The sequence below is a fragment of the Pristiophorus japonicus genome, chromosome 11 (genome assembly GCF_044704955.1).
Source record: "Pristiophorus japonicus isolate sPriJap1 chromosome 11, sPriJap1.hap1, whole genome shotgun sequence".
Lineage (NCBI taxonomy): Eukaryota > Metazoa > Chordata > Chondrichthyes > Pristiophoridae > Pristiophorus > Pristiophorus japonicus.
Genome location: NC_091987.1, coordinates 86,078,909 through 86,102,014, shown reverse-complemented (window position 1 = coordinate 86,102,014; position 23,106 = coordinate 86,078,909). Strand labels below are relative to the sequence as shown.

At 46.9% G+C, this 23,106-nt stretch overlaps 2 protein-coding genes across 3 annotated transcripts in view; one reads left to right on the top strand and one right to left on the bottom strand.

Annotated features, from left to right (window-relative positions):
* The window catches only part of rpl24 (ribosomal protein L24), a 257,054-nt gene that overhangs the window by 48,123 nt on the left and 185,825 nt on the right, over positions 1-23,106 (bottom strand). The gene's annotated exons all lie outside the window — the stretch shown is intronic.
* The window catches only part of cep97 (centrosomal protein 97), a 126,075-nt gene that overhangs the window by 39,412 nt on the left and 63,557 nt on the right, over positions 1-23,106 (top strand). The gene's annotated exons all lie outside the window — the stretch shown is intronic.

The following is a 23,106-nucleotide window of genomic DNA, read 5'->3' as shown; positions in this document are numbered from 1 at the left end:
CACTTGTAACTTTATCAAATCCATTATTAGAACTGCTAAATACAATTTTATTGAGTGCAGACAATAACTGCTGCTGTTCTGTCTTTGTAGTAGCTGTTGCTTCTAGTTTCTTGCTAAAGCTGTTTCTCTCAACTTCAATGAATGCTCTTTTTTCAATTTCTCTTGACTCCTGATGGTGTAGTTGCTAGCTCACCTGAAGAAAAAAAATGAACATTTTTGGATCACTACTTTTTTCCTATAACTCTAATTGTAATCTTTGCAAACAATCTTCTCGTGTTCCTCCATCCTGGTCATTGTGACCGGCATCAAATGTTATAACTGCCAGGTCTGATCCTCTGCTTTCTGCATTTCAATAAGATCTCTGCTTCTGATGATATCCCACCATGCTTAAGATGTACACCACTGAACTTACTGTCTTATGTCCCCTGTTCAGTATTTTACTCCCAGTCCATTTGCCCTTTCTTGAAAATGTGATCATGTTTGTTCTGTTCCCCCAGAAAGGTGATCCCTTTTGCTCTTCAGACTACTGGTTTATTACCCTTGCATCAGAACTTTTTAAAGTTATGGAATATGCTGCTGTTCATTGTTTTGAAAGTTATGGCCTAATCCATGACTATCAGTATGCTTTTTTGGCATTTCTGTTCAACTAATGATTTTGTTGCCAATATTATGTTTCTCTTACACTCTGATTTCCTTTCAACACTTTGCATCATGTGTTATTACATAGGCCATCTCCAAAGCTTTAAAAAAAAACTTCTAAGCAAATTACCATCATATGGTTTCAGCTCCAAACTCTGTTCCTGGCTATTCAGTTTCCTCAAATTGCTGTACATATGCTGTGATTGATTGATTTGTTTTTCTACTCTTTTTGTTTTCATGTCAGTAACTTCATCATCTAACCTTACCTACTCATTTGCTAAGGATACCACTCTACATTCACCAATGTTCTTCAGCTCACATGTCAGCAGTGCACATAACTTCCAGTCTTTCAGTGCAATGGGTGAATTGCTGCAACCTGATCTTCATGCCCATTGCTGGTGCATTGAAAGTCTTCAAAGACACACTTTCTTCCTGTCTGTCTTGCAAATGCAGAATTAGAAGAATACATTGTGGAACCAACCAGAGAACCGTCTCTTTTAGATCTGGTAATGTATAATGAGATAGGATTAATTAATGATCTCATAGTAAAGGATCCTCTAGGGAAAAGTGATTATAACATGATAGAATTTACATTCAGTTTGAGGATGAGAAACTTGGATCTGAAACTATTGTCTTCAACCTAAATAAAGGCAATTACAAAGGTATGAAGACCGAGTTGGCTAAAGTAGTCTGGGAAAATAGATTAAAAGGTAAGACGGTAGATAAGCAGTGGCAGACATTTTAAGGAGATATTTCATAATTCTCTACAAGGATGTATTTCTCTAAGAAAGACTACGAGAAGGATGAACCATCCATGGCTAACTAAGGAAGCTAAGGATGGTATCAAATTGAAAGAAAAGGCATACAATTTTGCAAAGGAAGACTTTTAAAAAAAAAATAAATAAATAAAGAGGGAGATAATAGATTGAGAGTAAACTAGCAAGAAATATAAAAGCAGACAGTAAGAGCATCTACAAGTATATAAAAAGGAAGAGAGTAGCTAAAGTAAATGTTGATCCCTTAGAGGGTGAGACTGGGGAATAATGGGAGACAAGGAAATGGCAGTGACTTTGAACAAAATAATTTGTATCTGTCTTCACAGTAGAAGATACTAAAAGCATCCCAATAATAGTAGAAAATCAGAGGGCAAAAGGGAGAGAGGATATTAAAACAATCATTATCACTTGAGAAAAAGTACTAGGCAAACTAAAGGCTGACAAGTCCCCTGGACCGAACGGCCGAGGGTCTTAAAAGAAGTGGCTGCAGAGATAGTGGATGCATTGGTTGCAATCTTCCAAAATTCCTAGATTCTGGAAAGGTCCCAGCGGATTGGAAAACCACAAATGTGACGCCCCTATTCCAGAAAGGAGGGAGATAAAAAGCAGGAAACTTTTGGCCAGTTAGCCTAACATTTGGGGAAAATGTTGGAATCCATTATGAAGGAAGTAATAGCAGGACATTTAGAAAATAATAATACAATCAATGGAGTCAACATGGTTATATGAAAGGGAAATCACGGTTGACAAACTTACTAGAGTTCTTGAGGATATAACCAGCAGGGTGGATAAAGGGGATCAGTAAATGTAGTGTATTTGGATTTCCAAAAGACATTCAATGAGGTTACACAAGATAAGAATTCATGGTGTTGGGGGTAATATATTGGCATGGATAGATTGGCTAACTAACAGAAAACAGAGAGTCGGGATAAATGGATCATTTTCAGGTTGGGAAACTGTAACTAATGGGGTGCCACAGGGATCATTGCTGGGGCCTCAACTTTTTACAATCTATATTAATGACTTGGATGAAGGGACTGATTGTATTGTAGCCAAATTTGCTGATGATACAAAGATGGGTGGGAAAGCAAGTTGTGAGGAGGGCACAGACTGCAAAGGGATATAGATAGGTTAAGTGAGTTGGAAAAATTGGCAGATGGAGTATAATGTGGGAAAATGTGGTAGGAAGAATACAAAAGCAAAATATTATTTAAATGGAGGGAGACTACAGAATGCTGCAATACAGAGAGATCTGGGTTTCCTCATACCTGAAACACAAACATTTAACATGCAGGTATGGGCTCACTGGGTTGGGAGTAATATATTAGCATGGATAGAGGATTGGCTAACAGAAAACAGAGATGCCGAAATTCAGGGTCTCAGGAAGGACCGTTACCACGGTTTTCGGCAGACATTTGGCAAAATCGAGTGGCTGCCACGTTCTGGTCGATTGGCCCCCCCCACCCGTGACGTATTTTCAGCCACAAGCCGCAGACTTCCGCCGCGGTATGGGGCTTGCGGCCGTACTGATGTCATCAGGGTGCCAAGCCACCCAAATTCAGCTTTAAAAACGGAGCTTTTTATTGGACAGTGTCCCACCAGCTTTTTGGGTCGGTACACTTTGCCTTGCTACTCGATACCACTGGAGGAGGAGAACGGAGGATTACCGCGATCGGGTATTTTTGGTGACAACTTTTGCTTCTGCTTTGTATGCATTTGGTTAACCTGCAAAGTCATATTCATCACTTTTGGGGGAGAGTTTTCAAGACTTTTAGCTCTCACTGATTAGTGCTCCACAGAGGCCTGCATGTCTGGGTCCAGCCTTCACACAGAATGGGCTCAGTGTTGGCAGGGGAATGCCTTGTCCACCTTGTCAGATGCAGGGCGGCACACAGGAGAAGGTGGCACCGTCAGCAACGTGTAGAGAGACAGTGGGAAAGGGAGGCAGCAGCCATGGCTGTCCAATATCTAGAAGGGCCTGCAGATGGGCACTGAGCTCTACGTAGAGAGGGTGGCCAGAAGGGAGATGGCGTGAGGAGGAGGGTCAGGTATGCTGACCCCGCACCGCGTACTGGGCCAGGAGCCTTCCAGCAACAGCCTGCAGAGGCTCCCGAACAGGGAGAAGGCGATCAGCTGGCTGCCATGGGAGGTGGCCAGCATAGACCTGGGGGAAAGAGGCCCTACCGTCAAAGGGTCTACTGACGTCAATTCTCCTTCTTGGAGCTCAGTGATGAGCAATGCTTGCGAAGGCTCAGATTTAGAAAGGATGTACTGAGGGAGCTGTGCAATGTCCTGCGCCAAGATCTGGAGCCTCACACAAGGCTCAGGACCGCTCTGACCGTTGAGACCAAGGTCATCATAGCTCTGAACTTTTGTTCTACGGGGTCTTTCCAGTCTGCGACTACAGACATATCCAACAACTCCCAATTCTCTGCCCATTGCTCCTTCTGGCAGGTCACCGATGCTCTATATAGGAGAAGAGTGCACTATATCTCCTTCCCGATGACCATAGAGAAGCAGGTGGAGTGGCAGGCCATTTGTCCGGATTGCAGGGTTCTCCAGGGTGTCATCGACTGCACACACATTGGCCTGAGGGTGCCACAACACCATTCTGAGATCTTTATCAACCAGAAGGGATTCTATTCCCTGAATGTGCAGCTGGTGTGTGACCACCGGCATAGGATCCTGGCAGTTGATGCAAGGTATCCAGGCAGCAGCCTCGATTCCTTCATCCTGTGCCAGACCAGTGTTCCCGCCCTCTAAACCAGCCCAAATCAGGATTGTGGATGGCTGCTTGGGGACAAAGGATGTCTCTTGTCCACCTGGTTGCTGATTGCACTTTGGAACTCTAGGACAGCGGCTGAGCATGCATACAACGACGCTCATTCTGGCACCAGGTGCATCATCGAGCATTGCATTGGGATCCTCAAGCAGAGGTTCCGTTGCCTGGACCGGTCTGCAGTACTCTCCTGGACGGATCTCTATATTCTTGGTGGTCTGCGACATGCTGCGCAAACTGGCCCTCATGAGGAGCCAGCTGCTGGAAGTCGAGCCAGCAGCACCACCTGAGGAGGAGGATCCCCGTCGCCACCCAGCCAGGAGACGTCGTCACCATCGCAACACTGCAAGGGAGGTGCAGACACGACTCATTGCTGCTCAATTCACATAATCTCATCCCACATGACCCTTCAGCTCCTATTTTCCATGGCAATCGCAATGAGTGCTTTCACAGAATTGCCCACTCTCAAATGAAACACCTGCCCAGATATATGTGCAAAAAATAAAGAGTTATGACATGATGCAAGTCAGTGCAAAAGACAACAGAACAAAAAACAGTACCAGAAACTAACACAAAAACATCATTTTTTTTTACCCTTGTGCATCTCCTCCTTATAAGACCTCTTGCGCATGCCTATCCTACCACTACGCCTAAGTTTCTCCCATGTGGCTGCCTCATGGATCTGGGAAGGCTGCTGTGGTTCTTGTGTCAGAGCTACAGATGTCCTTCTTGGATGCCCTCGACCACATCTGGATTTGGTGCAGACTGGTCAGCACCCTCCTGGGAAGGTTCAGTCTGGCTTGGCTCAGGCGAGGCCATGCATGGAGACACTGGTGGAGTGGCAGGTCTGGGGCCAGAAATGTTGTGATCATGAGAGCGCACATCAGGATCCTGGTCCGAGGAGCTTGAGGCATATACCAAGGGCGGCACATTACCACCACCACCAAGCTGAGGGAGGTCAGATCGGTGCTGTGGCCTGACGCTGGAACGTTCCCCGTGGCCCGTGTTGGACCCAGCCACTAACGCAACATTGAGGTATCTGGTGACATCGAGCTGGAACTGCATATGAGCAGCCAGAGTCTCAAAGCCAGCAGGCATAGCAGCAGAAAGACGCTCCGTGGCCTGTTGCCCAGAGTGCACAAGAGCATTCTGAGCTTCCAGGGCCACTGCCATCCTGCCCAATCCAGCACCGATGCGCTTGTTCCCTCGCGCCTGTGCTGAAATGGCAGCTGCCACATCACCTGCAGGTTGCGGCATCATAGCTGGATCCGCACGGACAATCTTGGAGTCCAACATTGCCTGCACATTGGCAATGATGGGCTCCATGCTGCGCACAGAGCTATCGACCATGCAGGAAGCAGACTCCTCCACAGTCCTCACCACTTCCAACAGCATCTCTGGCACCCATGTCAGTGCCCCCAACATCTGCGAGTGCATAGCCTCCACTCTTCTTTCATAAGGCGCAACATCAATGGCATCATCTGAGTCCTCCTCGGCAGAACTCCAGTGTGGACTATTTTTCTGCCCCTCTCCCCACCCCGAGAGATGACCCCCAAGTTTGCCTCGCCTGTCGTCATGCTGCAGCCCGCTGGGCCCCAGTGCAACAGCCAGTGCAGACCGCTGTACTATGTCAACTATATCAGACCGCGCACTCCCAGTATCTGAGCTGGCACATGTGGATGGAAGCAGTGACGTGTTGGTGCTATCAGTGTCATGCTCTTCCACTTTCTCATCAGTCGCATCCCCAAACGATGGAGTGCTCACGACACTGTCACCAGGGCTTGACCCCTCAATGTGGTCACTTCTGCGACTTGAGATGTCTGCTGTGATGTGGAGAAGGGTTTCATCAAGGCCTCCAGCTGGTCTGCGAGGTCTCTCCTTGCTCTCCTCTGTGCTGGTTGTGCTCGCACTCGGTCCTGGTGTTGTCTCTCTGTCTCCAACAGGTCCGCAAGGTCTCTCCTCAATCCTCACTGTGCTGGGTGTGCTGCCACTTGGTCTCTCATCTGCAAGCATGAATGGGAGAAGTGCTGCCGTGAGGGGGAGATGGGGGATTGACACATGGAGCCTGCAACTAGCAGACTTCCAGAAGGAAAGGCACAGTAGGCGCTGGTGCATTCAAGGAGAAAGCACATTAAAGGAGTGTCTTCACTTGCCCACATCGGCGTCAGCACTACCCTGGCACCATGTCCACCCACGAGCGCCTCAACCCTCTCATAGAAACATAGAAAATAGGTGCAGGAGTAGGCCATTCGGCCCTTCGACCCTGCACCTCCATTCAATGCGTTCATGGCTGAATATGCAACTTCAGTACCCCATTACTACTTTCTCGCCATACCCCTTGATCCCCCTAGTAATAAGGACTACATCTAACTCCTTTTTGAATATATTTAGTGAATTGGCCTCAGCTACTTTCTGTGGTAGAGAATTCCACAGGTTCACCACTCTCAGTGAAGAAGTTTCTCCTCCTCTCGGTCCTAAATGGCTTACCCCTTATCCTTAGACTGTGACCCCTGGTTCTGAACTTCCCCAACATTGGGAACATTCTTCCTGCATCTAACCTGACTAAACCCGTCAGAATTTTGAACGTTTCTATGAGATCCCCTCATTCTTCTGAACTCCAGTGAATACAAGCCCAGTTGATCCAGTCTTTCTTGATAGGTCAGTCCCGCCATCCCGGGAATCAGTCTGGTGAACCTTCGCTGCACTCCCTCAATAGCAAGAATGTCCTTCCTCGAGTTAGGAGACCAAAAATGTGCACAATACTCCAGGTGTGGCCTCAACAAGGCCTTGTACAACTGTAGTAACACCTCCCTGGCCCTGTACTCCAATCCCCTCGCTATGAAGGCCAACATGCCATTTGCTTTCTGTACCTGCATGTCAACCTTCAATGACTGATGTACCATGACACCCAAGTCTCGCTGCACCTCCCCTTTTCCTAATCTATCACCATTCAGATAATAGTCTGTCTCTCTGTTTTTACCACCAAAGTGGATAACCTCACATTTGTCCACATTATACTTCATCTGCCATGCATGTGCCCACTCACCTAACCTATCCAAGTCACTCTGCAGCCTCATAGCATCCTCCTCGCAGCTCACACTGCCACCCAACTTAGTGTCATCTGCAAATTTAATCCCCTCGTCTAAATCATGAATGTACAATGTAAACAGCTGGGGCCCCAGCACAGAACCTTGCAGTACCCCACTAGTCACTGCCTGCCATTCTGAAAAGTACCCATTTACTCCTACTCTTTGCTTCCTGTCTGACAACCAGTTCTCAATCCACGTCAGCACACTACCCCCAATCCCATGTGCTTTAACTTTGCACATTAATCTCTTGTGTGGGACCTTGTCGAAAGCCTTCTGAAAGTCCAAATATACCACATCAACTGGTTCTCCCTTGTCCACTCTACTGGAAACATCCTCACAAAATTCCAGAAGATTTGTCGAGCATGATTTCCCTTTCACAAATCCATGCTGACTTTGACCAATCATGTCACCTTTTTGCAAATGCGCTGCTATGACATCCTTAATAATTGATTCCATCATTTTACCCACTACCGATGTCAGGCTGACCGGTCTATAATTCCCTGTTTTCTCTCTCCCTCCTTTTTTAAAAAGTGGGGTTACATTGGCTACCCTCCACTCCATATGAACTGATCCAGAGTCTATGGAATGTTGGAAAATGACTGTCAATGCATCCGCTATTTCCAAGGCCACCTCCTTAAGTACTCTGGGATGCAGTCCATCAGGCCATGGGGATTTATCGGCCTTCAATCCCATCAATTTCCCCAACACAATTTCCCGACTAATAAGGATTTCCCTCAGTTCCTCCTTCTTACTAGACCCTCTGACCCCTTTTATATCCGGAAGGTTGTTTGTGTCCTACTTCGTGAATACCGAACCAAAGTACTTGTTCAATTGGTCTGCCATTTCTTTGTTCCCCGTTATGACTTCCCCTGATTCTGACCACAGGGGACCTATGTTTGTCTTTACTAACCTTTTTCTCTTTACATACCTATAGAAGCTTTTGCAATCCGTCTTAATGTTCCCTGCAAACTTCTTCTCGTACTCTATTTTTCCTGCCCTAATCAAACCCTTTGTCCTCCTCTGCTGAGTTCTAAATTTCTCCCTGTGTTCGCTGCTATTTCTGGCCAATTTGTTGGCCAATTTGTATGCCACTTCTTGGCTTTAATACTATCCCTGATTTCTCTTGATAGCCATGGTTGAGCCACCTTCCCATTTTTATTTTTACGCCATGCAGGGATGTACAATTGTTGTAGTTCATCCATGCGATCTCTAAATGTCTGCCATTGCCCATCCACTGTCAACCCCTTAAGTATCATTCGCCAATCTATCCTAGCCAAGTCACGCCTCATACCTTCAAAGTTACCCTTCTTTAAGTTCTGGACCATGATCTCTGAATTAACTGTTTCATTCTCCATCCTAATGTAGAATTCCACCATATTATGGTCACTCTTCCCCAAGGGGCCTCGCACAACGAGATTGCTAATTAATTCTCATTACACAACACCCAGTCTAAGATGGCCTCCCCCCTAGTTGGTTCCTCGACATATTGGTCTACAAAACCATCTCTTATGCACTCCAGGAAATCCTCCTCCACCGTATTGCTTCCAGTTTGGTTAGCCCAATCTATATGCATATTAAAGTCACCCATGATAACTGCTGCACCTTTATTGCATGGACCCCTAATTTCCTGTTTGATGCCCTCCCCAACATCACTACTACTGTTTGGAGGTCTGTACACAACTCCCATTAACGGTTTTTGCCTTTTGGTGTTCTACAGCTCTACCCATATAGATTCCACATCATCCAAGCTAATGTCCTTCCTAACTATTGCATTAATCTCTTCTTTAACCAGCAATGCTACCCCACCTCCTTTTCCTTTTATTCTATCCTTCCTGAATGTTGAATACCCTTGGATGCTGAGTTCCCAGCCCTGATCATGCTGGAGCCAGGTCTCCGTAATCCCAATCACATCATATCTGTTAACATCTATTTACACAGTTAATTCATCCACCTAATTACGGATACTCCTTGCATTAAGACACACAGCCTTCAGGCTTGTTTTTGTAACATCCTTTGTCCTTTTAAAATTATGATGTAGTGTGGCCCTTTTTGTTTCTTGCCTTTGCTTACTCGGTCTTCCACTATTGCTTTTTACCTTTCTACCATCTGTTTCTGACTCCATATCACTTCGCCCTGTCTCGCTGCATAGGTTCCCATCCCCCTGCCATATTAGTTTAAACACTCCCGAACTGCATTAGCAAATGTTATCCCCAGGACATCAGTTCCAGTCCTGCCCAAGTGCAGACCATCCCTTATGTACAGGTCCCACTTCCCCCAGAACTGGTTCCAATGTTCCAGGAATTTGAATCCCTCCCTCTTGCACCACTGCTCAAGCCACGTATTTATTCTAACTATCCTGCTCCCTCTACTCTGATTAGCACGTGGCACTGGTAGCAATCCAGAGATTACTACCTTTGAGGTCCTACTTTTTAATTTAACTCCTAGCTCCCTAAATTCAGCTTGTAGGACCTCTTCCTGCTTCTTACCTATATCGTTGGTACCTACATGTACCATGACAACTGGCTGTTCACCCTCCCTCTCCAGAATGCTCTGCAGCCGCTTCGAGACATCCTTGACCCTTGCACCAGGGAGGCAACATACCATTCTGGAGTCTTGGTTGTGGCCGCAGAAACTCCTATCTATTCCCCTTACGACAGAGTCCCCTATCACTATAGCTTTCCTACTCTTTTTCACGCCCTTCTATGCAGCAGAGCCACCCATGGTGCCATGAACCTGGCTGCTGGTGCCTTCCCCTGGTAAGTCATCTCTCCCAACAGTATCCAAAACGGTATATCTGTTTTGGAGGGAGATGACCGCAGGGGACTCCTGCACTACCTTCCTGCAATTGCCTTGTCTTTTGGTCACCCATTCACTATCTGTCCTAACCCTTACCCGTGGTGTGACCAACTCACTAAATGTGCTATCCACAACATTCTCAGCATCGTGCATGCTCCAGAGTGAGTCCATCCGCAGCTCCAGTGCCGTCATGCGGTCTGTCAGGAGCTGCAGCTGGACACGCTTCCTGCACACATAGTAGGCTGACTTCCCACATAGCACAGGAGGAGCATGACACGGTCCGAGCTCTCCTGCCATGACTTAACCCTTAAATTAATTTACTTACTAAAATTTACTTAAGCACCAAACAGCTCCTTAGTAGTTCGCTGCCAATTAAACCAATCTAAAAGTCAGTCTAAAAGAAAGTTATACTTAGCAGTCGAACAGCCAACCACTTACCAGCTTGGCTGTGACGTCACCTCTTGATTTCGCACCCCTCTATCTTTGTCTGCAGCTGGTTGAGCTGGTCTCTGGGCCTCCATCTCCTACTCTCGCACTCCTTATCAGCTGCTCTAGTGTCAGCACTGGTAGGAAAAACAAGACAAAACAGCACCTGCCACCCTCACTTGCCCGAACCCACCCACTTACCAAACTCACGAATGCCACTCTTTGCTGCTGCACTCCATGCTCTGCAGGAGCTGCCTCTTTTCAAACTGTATCTAGGTCAGATGACTCACTACTGGTCAGTTGTTTACAGAACTGGTTTTAACCAGCTGCTAATTGCCTCCTACTAGAGAATTACCTTGTTTTTCTCTGCCTAAACCTGAAAGATTCCCAACTATTTAACTTTTCCCCTTTAAATTAAACTGCTACTTACTTAGAAGCTACTGGCAATTGCCACTAAACATTTACTCCAGCCTCCAAATGGTTTAAAGAAAATAACCCTTAAAACTCACCCACTTACCAAACTCACGAATGCCACTCTATGCTGCTGCACTCCGTGGTGTGAGGACTTGGAATTCTGCCTCGCCACTACCAGTCCTGCTTTGCTCCATTCTGTTATGAGCCAGTTTTGCCTCAAAACTAAGAATGGTTGGTGAGTACCACTGTGATGACGCATCAGAAATAAGTGCACAACTGTTTGTCCCTGACATGCAGTTGTAAGTGTGAGATGAAAGGGAGCTTCCATTGTGGGACTGCTTCAATGACTACATAAGAGAATGTTGAAGGAGGGGCTTGCAGATGCAAGGTCAGCAGTTGGTGGAACAGCTATTCACTTTCGTAACACTGATGATATCATTCAAGCTTTTTCTGCACTGCGTTGTAGTTCTATTTTGAACGGAGGTGCCTAAAACCTCTCCTGCAATCTCGCTTCATGCATTGATTAGCACCTCACAAGTTTGTTTCCCCACGTCGGGGTAAATCAGTCTCCTCCTGCCCTCGACACCCTGTGAGGGTTTCCGGCTCTGCGTCAATAAAGTGCCTTGCTCCACTAGCACCAGCCATCCTCCTTCCCTCCTCAGGGCCTAGTTGCAAACCCTGGAGAAGCTGGCTCATTATCTGCACATTAGCACAATGCAGAATTTCTCTGTGGTGATCCGCTGCAATCAAGACACGCACACCATTGCAAACTGGCGTTTACAACCGCTCCTGAGCGCAGGACGGCATTTTTTTGTTGCTGAATTTGGATTGGGGGCCCACCGCAAATATTTTGACGGTGATGGCTCTCAAAAGTTGGGAGGTGCGGCAGCTTTCTGGCAGACCTGAATTTCGGCAGCAAAGAGTCGGGATAAATGGGTCATTTTCCGATTGGGAAATGGTAACTAGTGGGGTGCCACTGGTCAACTATTCACAATCTATATTAATGACTTGGATGAAGGGACCGAGTGTAATGTAGCCAAGTTTATTGATGATATAAAGATGGGTGGGAAAGCAAATTGTGAGGAGGATACACAGAATCTGCAAAAGGATATAGACATGGCTGAGTGGGCAAATATTTGGCACATGGAGTACAATGTGGCAAAGTGTGAGGTTATTCACTTTGGCAGGAACAATAAAAAAACTAATTATAATTTAAATGGAGAACGATTACAAAATGCTGCAGTACGGAGGCACCTGGGGGTCCTTGTGCATGAAACACAAAAAGTTAGTATGCAGGTACAGCAAGTCATCAGGAAGGCACATGGAATGTTGGCCTTTATTGCAAGGGGGTTGGAGTATAAAAGCAAGCTGCAACTGTACAGGGTATTGGTAGGACCACACCTAAAATACTGCGAAAAGTTTTGGTTTCCTTATTTAAGGAGGGACATACTTGCATTGGAGGCAGTTCAGAGAATCATAGAAATTTACAGCATGGAAGGAGGCCATTTCGGCCCATCGTGTCTGTGCCGGCTGACCAAGAGCAATCCAGCCTAATCCCACTTTCCAGCTCTTGGTCCTTAGCCCTGTAGATTATGGCATTTTAAGTGCACATCCAAGTATTTTTCAAATGTGGTGAGGGCTTCTGCCTTTACCACGCTTTCAGGCAGTGAGTTCCAGACCCCCACTATCCTCTGGGTGAAGACATTTCCCCTCATAACTCTTCTAAACCTCCTCCCTGGTTGTTGACCCCTCTGCCAAGAGAAGCAGGTCCTTCCTATCCACTCTATCCAGGCCCCTCATAATTTTATACACCTCAATCAGGTCTCACCCAGCCGCCTCTGTTCAAAAGAAAACAGACCCAGCATCTCCAATCTTTCCTCATAGCCAAAATTCTCCAGTCCAGGCAACATTCTTGTAAAACTCCTCTGCACTCTTTCCAGTGCAATCACACATTTCCTGTAATGTGGTGACCACATTACTCCAGCTACAGCCTAACCAGTGTTTTATACAGTTCAAGCATAACCTCCTGGCTCTTGTATTCCATGCCTCGACTAATAAAGGCAATTATTCCATATGCCTTCTTAACCACCTTATCTACCTGGCCTGCTACCTTTAGGAATCTGTGGACCTGCATTCCAAGGTTCCTTTGTTCCTCGACACTTTTCAGTGTCGTACCATTTAATGTGTATTCCTTTGTCTTGTTAGACCTTCCCAAATGCATTACCTCACACTTATCCAGATTAAATTCCATTTGCCACTGTTATGTCCACTTGGCCAGTCCATTGATATCTTCCTGCAGTCTACAGCTTTCTTTTTCATTATCAACCACATGACTAACTTTTATATCATCTGCAAGCTTCTTAATCATACCCCCTACATTCAAGTCTAAATTATTGATATATACCACAAAAAGCAAGGGACCCAGCACTGAGCCCTGCAGAACCCCACTGGATACAGCCTTTCAGTCAAAAAACACCCATCAACCATTATCCTTTGCTTCCTGCCTCTGAGCCAATTTTGGATGCAACTTGCCACTTTGCCCTGGATCCTATGGGCTTTTACTTTTGTGACCAGTCTGCCATATGGGACCTTATCAAAAGCTTTGCTAAAATCCATATACACTACATCATATGCACTGCCCTCATCGACCCTCCTGGTTACCTCCTCGAAAAATGCAATCAAGTTAGTCAGACACAGAAGATTCATGAGGTTGAAAAAAAGAAGTAGAAAGAAACAGAAAGGTGACGTCACAGCCAAGGGGGTAAGTGATTGGCTGGTGATTGGTGAGTAGTTTTTCTTTTTTCTCTTCTATAACAGTGAGTAAACTTTAGCATTGTTGTTGCCAATTTAAGTGTATCTAAGGGTTAAGTCATGGCAGGAGAGCTCGGTCACGTGATATGCTCCTCCTGTACCATGTGGGAATTCAGGGACACTTCCGGTGTCCCTGACGACTACGTGTGCGGGAAGTGCATCCGCCTCCAGCTCCTGACGGTCCGCGTTGCGGAATTGGAGCTGAGGGTGGATTCACTCTGGAGCATCCACGATGCTGAGAATGACGTGAGTAGCAAGTGTAGCGAGTTGGTCTTACCGCAGGCGAAGGGTCCACAGCCAGCTAGGGAATGGAAGACCAGCAGGAAGAGCAGTGCAAGGAAGGTAGTGCAGGGGTCCCCTGCGATCATCCCCCTGCAAAACAGATACACCGTTTTGAGTACTGTTTAGGGGGATGACTCATCAGGGGAGGGCAGCAGCAGCCAAGTTCATGGCGCCGTGGCTGGCTCTGTTGCACGGGAGGACAGGAAAAAGAGTGGGAGAGCGATAGTGATAGGGGATTCGATTGTAAGGGGAATAGATAGGCGTTTTCTGCGGCCGCAACTGAGACTCCAGGATGGTATGTTGCCTCCCTGGTGCAAGGGTCAAGGATGTCTCGGAGTGGACACAGGACATTCTGAAAAGGGAGGGTGAACAGCCAGTTGTCGTGGTGCACATTGGTACCAACGATATAGGTTAAAAAAAAAAAGGGATGAGGTCCTACAAGACGAATTTAAGGAGCTAGGAGCTAAATTAAAACGTAGGACCTCAAAAGTAGTAATCTCAGGATTGCTACCAGTGCCACGTGCTAGTCAGAGTAGGAATCACAGGATAGCTCCGATGAATATGTGGCTTCAGCAGTGGTGCAGCAGGGAGGGATTCAAATTATTGGGGCATTGGAACACGTTCTGGGGGAGATGGGACCAGAACAAACCGGACGGTCTGCACCTGGGCAGGACCGGAACCAATGTCCTAGGGGGGGAGTGTTTGCTCGTGCTATTGGGGAGGAGTTAAACTAATATGGCAGGGGGATGGGAACCAATGCAGGGAGACAGAGGGAAACAAAAAGGAGACAAAAGCAAAAGACAGAAAGGAGATGAGTAAAAGTAGAGGGCAGAGAAACCCAAGGCAAAAAACAAAAAGGGCCACTGAATATAAAGGGGCTGCAGGAGGGGTCAAAACTAAAAATCATGGTTTAAAAACTAGTATTAAAACACTCTACCTAAACGCATGCAGCATTCGAAATAAAGTAAATGAGTTGACGGCACAAATCATTACAAATGGGTATGATTTGGTGGCCATTACAGAAACGTGGTTGCAGGGTGGCCAAGACTGGGAATTAAACATACAGGGGTATCTGACGATTTGGAAAGATAGACAAGAAGGGAAAGGAGATGGGGTAGCTCTGTTAATAAAGGATGATATCAGGGCAGTTGTGAGAGACGATATTGCCTCTAATGAACAAAATGTTGAATCATTGTGGGTGGAGATTAGAGATAGTAAGGGGAAAAAGTCACTGGTGGGTGTAGTTTATAGGCCCCCAAATAATAACTTCACGGTGGGGCGGGCAATAATCAAGGGAATAATGGAGGCATGTGAAAAAGGAACGGCAGTAATCATGAGGGAGTTTAACCTACATATCGATTGGTCAAATCAAATCGCACGGGGTAGCCTGGAGGAGGAATTCATAGAATGCATACGAGATTGTTTCTTAGAACAATATAGAAACATAGAAACATAGAAAATAGGTGCAGGAGTAGGCCATTTGGCCCTTCTAGCCTGCACCACCATTCAATGAGTTCATGGCTGAACATGCAACTTCAGTAACCCTTTCCTGCTTTCTCACCATACCCCTTGATCCCCTTAGTAGTAAGGACTACATCTTACTCTTTTTTGAATATATTGAGTGAATTGGCCTCAACAACTTTCTGTGGTAAAGAATTCCACAGGTTCACCACTCTCTGGGTGAAGAAGTTCCTCCTCATCTCGGTCCTAAATGGCTTACCCCTTATCCTTCGACTGTGAACCCTGGTTCTGGACTTCCCCAACATTGGGAACATTCTTCCTGCATCTAACCTGTCTGAACCCATCAGAATTTTAAACGTTTCTATGAGGTCCCCTCTCATTGTTCTGAACTCCAGTTAATACAAGCCCAGTTGATCCAGTCTTTCTTGATAGGTCAGTCCCGCCATCCCGGGAATCAGTCTGGCGAACCTTCGCTGCACTCCCTCAATAGCAAGAATGTCCTTCCTCAAGTTAGGAGACCAAAACTGTACACAATACTCCAGGTGTGGCCTCACCAATGCCTTGTACAACTGTAGCAACACCTCCCTGCCCCTGTACTCAAATCCCCTCGCTATGAAGGCCAACATGTCATTTGCTTTCTTAACCGCCTGCTGTACCTGCATGCCAACCTTCAATGACTGATGTACCATGACACCCAGGTCTTGTTGCACCTCCCCTTTTCCTAATCTGTCACCATTCAGATAATAGTCTGTCTCTCTGTTTTTACCACCAAAGTGGATAACCTCACATTTATCCACATTATACTTCATCTGCCATGCATTTGCCCACTCACCGAACCTATCCAAGTCGCTCTGGAGCATCCTCCTCGCAGCTCACACTACCACCTAACTTAGTGTCATCCGCAAATTTGGAGATACTACATTTAATCCCCTCGTCTAAATCATTAATGTACAGTGTAAACAGCTGGGGCCCCAGCACAGAACCTTGCAGTATCCCACTAGTCACCGCCTGCCATTCTGAAAAATATCCATTCACTCCTACTCTTTGCTTCCTGTCTGACAACCAGTTCTCAATCCATGTCAGCACACTACCCCCAATCCCGTGTGCTTTAACTTTGCACATTAATCTTCTGTGTGGGACCTTGTCGAAAGCCTTCTGAAAGTCCAAATATACCACATCAACTGGTTCTCCCTTGTCCACTCTACTGGAAACATCCTCAAAAAATTCCAGAAGATTTGTCGAGCATGATTTCCCTTTCACAAATCCATGTTGACTTGGACCTATCATGTCACCTCTTTCCAAATGCGCTGCTATAACATCCTTAATAATTGAATGCACCATCTTACCCACTACCGATGTCAGGCTTACCGGTTAATAATTCCCTGTTTTCTCTCTCCCTCCTTTTTTAAAAAGTGGGGTTACATTGGCTACCCTCCACTCCATAGGAACTGATCCAGAGTCAATGGAATGTTGGAAAATGACTGTCAACGCATCCACTATTTCCAAGGCCACCTCCTTTAGTACTCTGGGATGCAGTCCATCAGGCCCTGGGGATTTATCGGCCTTCAATCCCATTAATTTCCCCAACACAATTTCCCGACTAATAAGGATTTCCCTCAGTTCCTCCTCCTTACTAAACCCTCTGACCCCTCTTATATCCAGAAGGTTGTTAGTGTCCTCCTTAGTGAATACCGAACCAAAGTACTTGTTCAATTGGTCCGCCATTTCTTTGTTCCCCGTTATGACTTCCCCTGATTCTGACTGCAGGGGACCTACATTTGTCTTTACTAACCTTTTTCTCTTGATATATCTATAGAAACTTTTGCAATCCGTCTTAATGTTTCCTGCAAGCTTCTTCTCGTAATCCATTTTCCCTGCCCTAATTAAACCCTTTGTCCTCTGCTGAGTTCTAAATTTCTCCCAGTCTCCGGGTTCACTGCTATTTCTGGCCAATTTGTATGCCACTTCCTTGGCTTTAATACTATCCCTGATTTCCCTTGATAGCCACGGTTGATCCACCTTCCCCTTATAATTTTTACGACAGACGGGAATGTACAATTGTTGGAGTTCATCCATGCGGTCTCTAAATGTCTGCCATTGCCCATCCACAGTCAACCCCTTAAGTATCATTCGCCAATCAATCCTAACTAATTCACGCCTCATACCTTCAAAGTTACCCTTCTTTAAGTTCTGGACCATGGTCTCTGAATTAACTGTTTCATTCTCCATCCTAATGCAGAATTCCACCATATTATGGTCACTCTTCCCCAAGGGGCCTCGCACAACGGTATTGCTAATTAATCCCCTCTCATTACACAACACCCAGTCTAAGATGGCCTCCCCCCTAATTGGTTCCTCGACATATTGGTCTAGAAAACCATCCCTTATGCACTCCAGGAAATCCTCCTCCACCACTGTATTGCTTCCAGTTTGGTTAGCCCAATCTATGTGCATATTAAAGTCACCCATTATAACTGCTGCACCCTTATTGCATGCACCCCTAATTTCCTGTTTGATGCCCTCCCCAACATCACTACTACTGTTTGGAGGTCTGTACACAACTCCCACTAATGTTTTTTGCCCTTTGGTGTTCTGCAGTTCTACCCATATAGATTCCACATCATCCAAGCTAATGTCCATTCTAACTATTGCATTAATCTCTTCTTTAACCAGCAATGCTACCCCACCTCCTTTTCATTTTATTCTATCCTTCCTGAATGTTGAATACCCCTGGATGTTGAGTTCCCAGCCCTGATCATCCTGGAGCCAGGTCTCCGTAATCCCAATCACATCATATTTGTTAACATCTATTTGCACAGTTAATTCATCCACCTTATTACAGATACTCCTTGCATTAAGACACAAAGCCTTCAGGCTTGTTTTTTTAACACCCTTTTTTCCTTTTAAAATTTTGCTGTACAGTGGCCCTTTTTGTTTTTTGTCTTGGGTTTCTCTGCCCTCCACATTTCCTCATCTCCTTTCTGACTTTTGCTTTTGTCTCCTTTTTGTTTCCCTCTGTCTCCCTGCATTGATTCCCATCCCCCTGCCATATTAGTTTAACTCCTCTTCAACAGCACTAGCAAACACTCCCCCTAGGACATTGGTTCCGGTCCTGCCCAGGTGCAGACCGTCCGGTTTGTACTGGTCCCACCTCCCCCAGAACCAGTTCCAATGCCCCAGGAATTTGAATCCCTCCCTGCTGCACCACTGCTCAAGCCATGTATTCATCTGCGCTATCCTGCGATTCCTACTCTGACTAGCACGTGGCACTGGTAGCAATCCCGAGATTACTACTTTTGAGGTCCTACTTTTTAATTTAGCTCCTAGCTCCTCAAATTTGTTTCGTAGGACCTCATTCCTTTTTTTACCTATGTCGTTGGTACCAATGTGCACCACGACAACTGGCTGTTCTCCCTCCTTTTTTAGAATGTCCTGCACCCGCTCAGAGACATCCTTGACCCTTGCACCAGGGAGGCAACATGCCATCCTGGAGTCTCGGTTGCGGCCGCAGAAATGCCTATCTATTCCCCTTACAATTGAATCCCCTATCGCTATCGCTCTGCCACTCTTTTTCCTCCCCTCCTGTGCAACAGAGCCAGCCACGGTGCCATGAACTTGGCTGCTGCTGCCCTCCCCTGATGAGTCATCCCCCTCAACAGTACTCAAAGCGGTGTATCTGTTTTGCAGGGGGATGACCACAGGGACCCCTGCACTACCTTCCTTGCACTGCTCTTCCTGCTGGTCTTCCATTCCCTATCTGGCTGTGGACCCTTCACCTGCGGTAAGACCAACTCGCTACACGTGCTACTCATGTCATTCTCAGCATCGTGGATGCTCCAGAGTGAATCCACCCTCAGCTCCAACTCCGCAACGCAGTCCGTCAGGAGCTGGAGGCGGATACACTTCCCGCACACGTAGTCGTCAGGGACACTGGAGTCATCCCTGAGTTCCCACATGGTACAGGAGGAGCATAACACGCGACCGAGCTGTCCTGTTATGACTTAACCCTTAGATAGGCAACATCAATGTTAAAGTTTACTCACTGGTATAGAAGAGAAGAAAGAAAAAAAAAACTACTCACCAATCACTTACCCCCTTGGCTGTGACGTCACCTTTCTGTTTCTTTCTACTTTTTTACCTTCTCCCTGTAGCTGCACAAGTACGCCTTTTATCGGCCTCCGACCCCGGACTCGCGCCTCACCAACTGCCGCCGCCTCTCGCTGCCGCTGGGCCTTTTATCGGCCTCCGACCCCGGACTCGCGCCTCACCAACTGCCGCCGCCTCTCGCTGTATGTTACAGAACCTACAAGGGAGCAAGTTATCTTAGATCTGGTCCTGTGTAATGAGACAGGAATAATAAACGATTTCCTAGTAAAAGATCCTCTCGGAATGAGTGATCACAGTATGGTTGCATTTGTAATACAGATTGAGGATAAGGAAGTAGTATCTCAAACGAGCGTACTATGCTTAAACAAAGGGGACTACAGTGGGATGAGGGCAGAGTTGGCTAAAGTAGACTGGAAACACAGACTAAACGGTGGCACAATTGAGGAACAGTGGAGGACTTTTAAGGAGCTCTTTCATAGTGCTCAAGAAAAATATATTCCAGTGAAAAAGAAGGGCGGTAAGAGAAGGGATAACCAGCCATGGATAACCAAGGAAATAAAGGAGAGTATCAAATTAAAAAGCAATGCGTATAAGGTGGCGAAGGTTAGTGGGAAACTAGAAGATTGGGAAAATTTTAAACGACAGCAAAGAATAACTAAGAAAGCAATAAAGAAAGGAAAGATAGATTACGAAGGTAAACTTGCGCAAAACATAAAAACGGATAGTAAAAGCTTTAACAGATATATAAAACGGAAAAGAGTGACTAAAGTAAATGTTGGTCCCTTAGAAGATGAGAAGGGGGATTTAATAATGGGAAATGTGGAAATGGCTGAGACCTGAAACAATTATTTTGCTTCGGTCTTCACAGTGGAAGACAAACAAACCATGCCAAAAATTGCTGGTCACAGGAATGTGGGAAGGGAGGACCTTGAGACAATCACTATCACTAGGGGGGTAGTGCTGGACAGGCTAATGGGACTCAAGGTAGACAAGTCCCCTGGTCCTGATGAAATGCTTCCCAAGGTATTAAAAGAGATGGCGGAAGTTATAGCAGATGCATTCATTATAATCTACCAAAATTCTCTGGGCTCTGGGGAGGTACCAACGGATTGGAAAGCAGCTAATGTAATGCCTCCGTTTTAAAAAAAAAAAAGGGGGCAGACAAAAGGCAGGTAACTATAGGCCGGTTAGTTTAACATCTGTAGTGGGGAAAATGCTTGAAACTATCATTAAGGAAGAAATAGCGGGACATCTAGATTGGAATAGTACAATCAAGCAGACGCAGCATGGATTCATGAAGGGGAAATCATGTTAAACTAATTTATTGGAATTCTTTGAGGATATAACGAGCATGGTGGATAGAGGTGTACCGATGGATGTGGTGTATTTAGATTTTCAAAAGGCATTCGATAAGGTGCCACACAAAAGGTTACTGCAGAAGATAAAGGTACGCGGAGTCAGAGGAAATGTATTAGCATGGATAGAGAATTGGCTGGCGAACAGAAAGCAGAGAGTCGGGATAAATGGGTCCTTTTCGGGTTGGAAATCGGTGGTTAGTGGTGTGCTACAGGGACCAGTGCTGGGACCACAACTGTTGACAATATACATAGATGACCTGGAAGAGGGGACAGAGTGTAGTGTAACAAAATTTGCAGATGACACAAAGATTTGTGGGAAAGTGGGTTGTGTAGAGGACACAGAAAGGCTGCAAAGAGATTTAGATAGGTTAAGCAAATGGGCTTAGGGTTTGGCAGATGGAATACAATGTCGGAAAGTGTGATGTCATCCACCTTGGGGGAAAAAAAACAATAAAAGGGAATATTATTTGAATGGGGAGAAATTACAACACGCTGCGGTGCAGAGGGACCTTGGGGGTCCTTGTGCATGAAACTCTTTTGAGTTTACCTGCAAAACATAAAGACATTAAACGGTGCCACCCGACCTGGGTGACACTCCAGACATTTACAAGGCCCTTTTTTTCCCCCCTTTTTTTCCCCCTTTTTTTTTTTGGGCACTAAAATCACAATTTTTCCCCAGTGCCCCCTATAAAAGGGAAGGGGACACTAAAAGCACCGGCAATTAAAACAAATTAACTTTAAAACGTAAAATCAAATTAAAATTTGGTTGCCGGGCGTGATGATGCACTCCAGTCCCTCCGGTGCCCACCTCTCGCGGAAGGCCGCGAGCGTACCGGTGGACACCGCGTGCTCCATCTCCAAGGACACCCTGGACCGGATGTAAGAGCGGAAGAGAGGCAGGCAGTCAGGTTGAACGACCCCCTCGACCGCCCGCTGCCTGGACCGGCTGATGGCACCCTTGGCCGTGCCCAGGAGCAGTCCTACGAGGAGGCCTTCGGACCTACCCGCTCCCCTCCGCACAGGGTGCCCAAAGATCAGGAGAGTGGGACTGAAGTGCAGCCAGAATTTCAGGAGCAGCCCCTTCAAATAGTGGAACAGGGGCTGCAACCTCGTGCATTCAATAAAAACATGGAACACGGACTCCTCCAGACCGCAGAAATTGCAGGCGGCCTGGGAGTCCGTGAACCGGCTTAAAAATTTGTTGCACGGCACTGCTCCGTGCACCACCCTCCAGGCCAAGTCCCCGATGAATAGTGGGAGGACCCCTGCGTAGAGTGCCCTCCATCGGGGACCCCCGCCTCCTCCGGACGGCAAGATGGTACGCCATGGCGTGTCCGGACGGCCGGCGAGGATGGCAAAGTTGAGGGTGTGCAGGAGCAGCCCGTACAGGAAACCCCTCCGCGCGGAACTGAAAGGCACGGAGGGGATTTCCCGGAGGCGGCTCAAGTTGTGAGGCGCCGGCCCCCGAGGGAGGTTCCGGGGTTTGGCGCCGATGAGGAATTCCGTCCGGACGGGGGTCAGTTCGGACGGGATCTCCCCACGTGCTTGAGCCTCCTCGATGCACCTAACGGAGTCAGGGCCCAGAGCTGTTTTTAGCGACTCGATGGCATCGGCCGCGTGGCGGACGTTGGCAGAATTTAGGCGCCGCGCCAGCGTGTCTGGCGCCATCCAGCCCGCTCCTCCGCCATCGAGCAGGTCCCTGACCCTGGTCACCTCACCAGCCACAGCCCTCTCTTCCGACCGCCACATAAAGCCTCGGCCGTGGAGGTACGGATTCCCGAGCAGCGGTTCCTGGAGGACGGCCGCCACTCCAGCCGGCGGAGAGCTGCGCTTGGTGGAGACTTTGTTCCAGACCCTGATGAGTTCCCTGTAAAAGACAGGCAGCTCCCGGAGGGCGGTCCTGGCACCCCCCAAGTTCACAAACAGGAGCTGCGTGTCATAATTGAGGTCGAGCTGCTGGCGGAAGAAATACCTCGCCAGAGCACACCACCTAGGAGGGGGCTCGACGTAAAGGTATCTCTGCAGGGTCTGAAGACGGAAAGTCGCGAGCTGGGCGCTGATGCACACCAACGACTGACCGCCCTCCTCAAGCGGGAGACTCAAGACCGCGGCAGAGACCCAGTGCTTCCTGTTGTTCCAGAAGAAGTCCACCAGCTTCTTCTGTATCT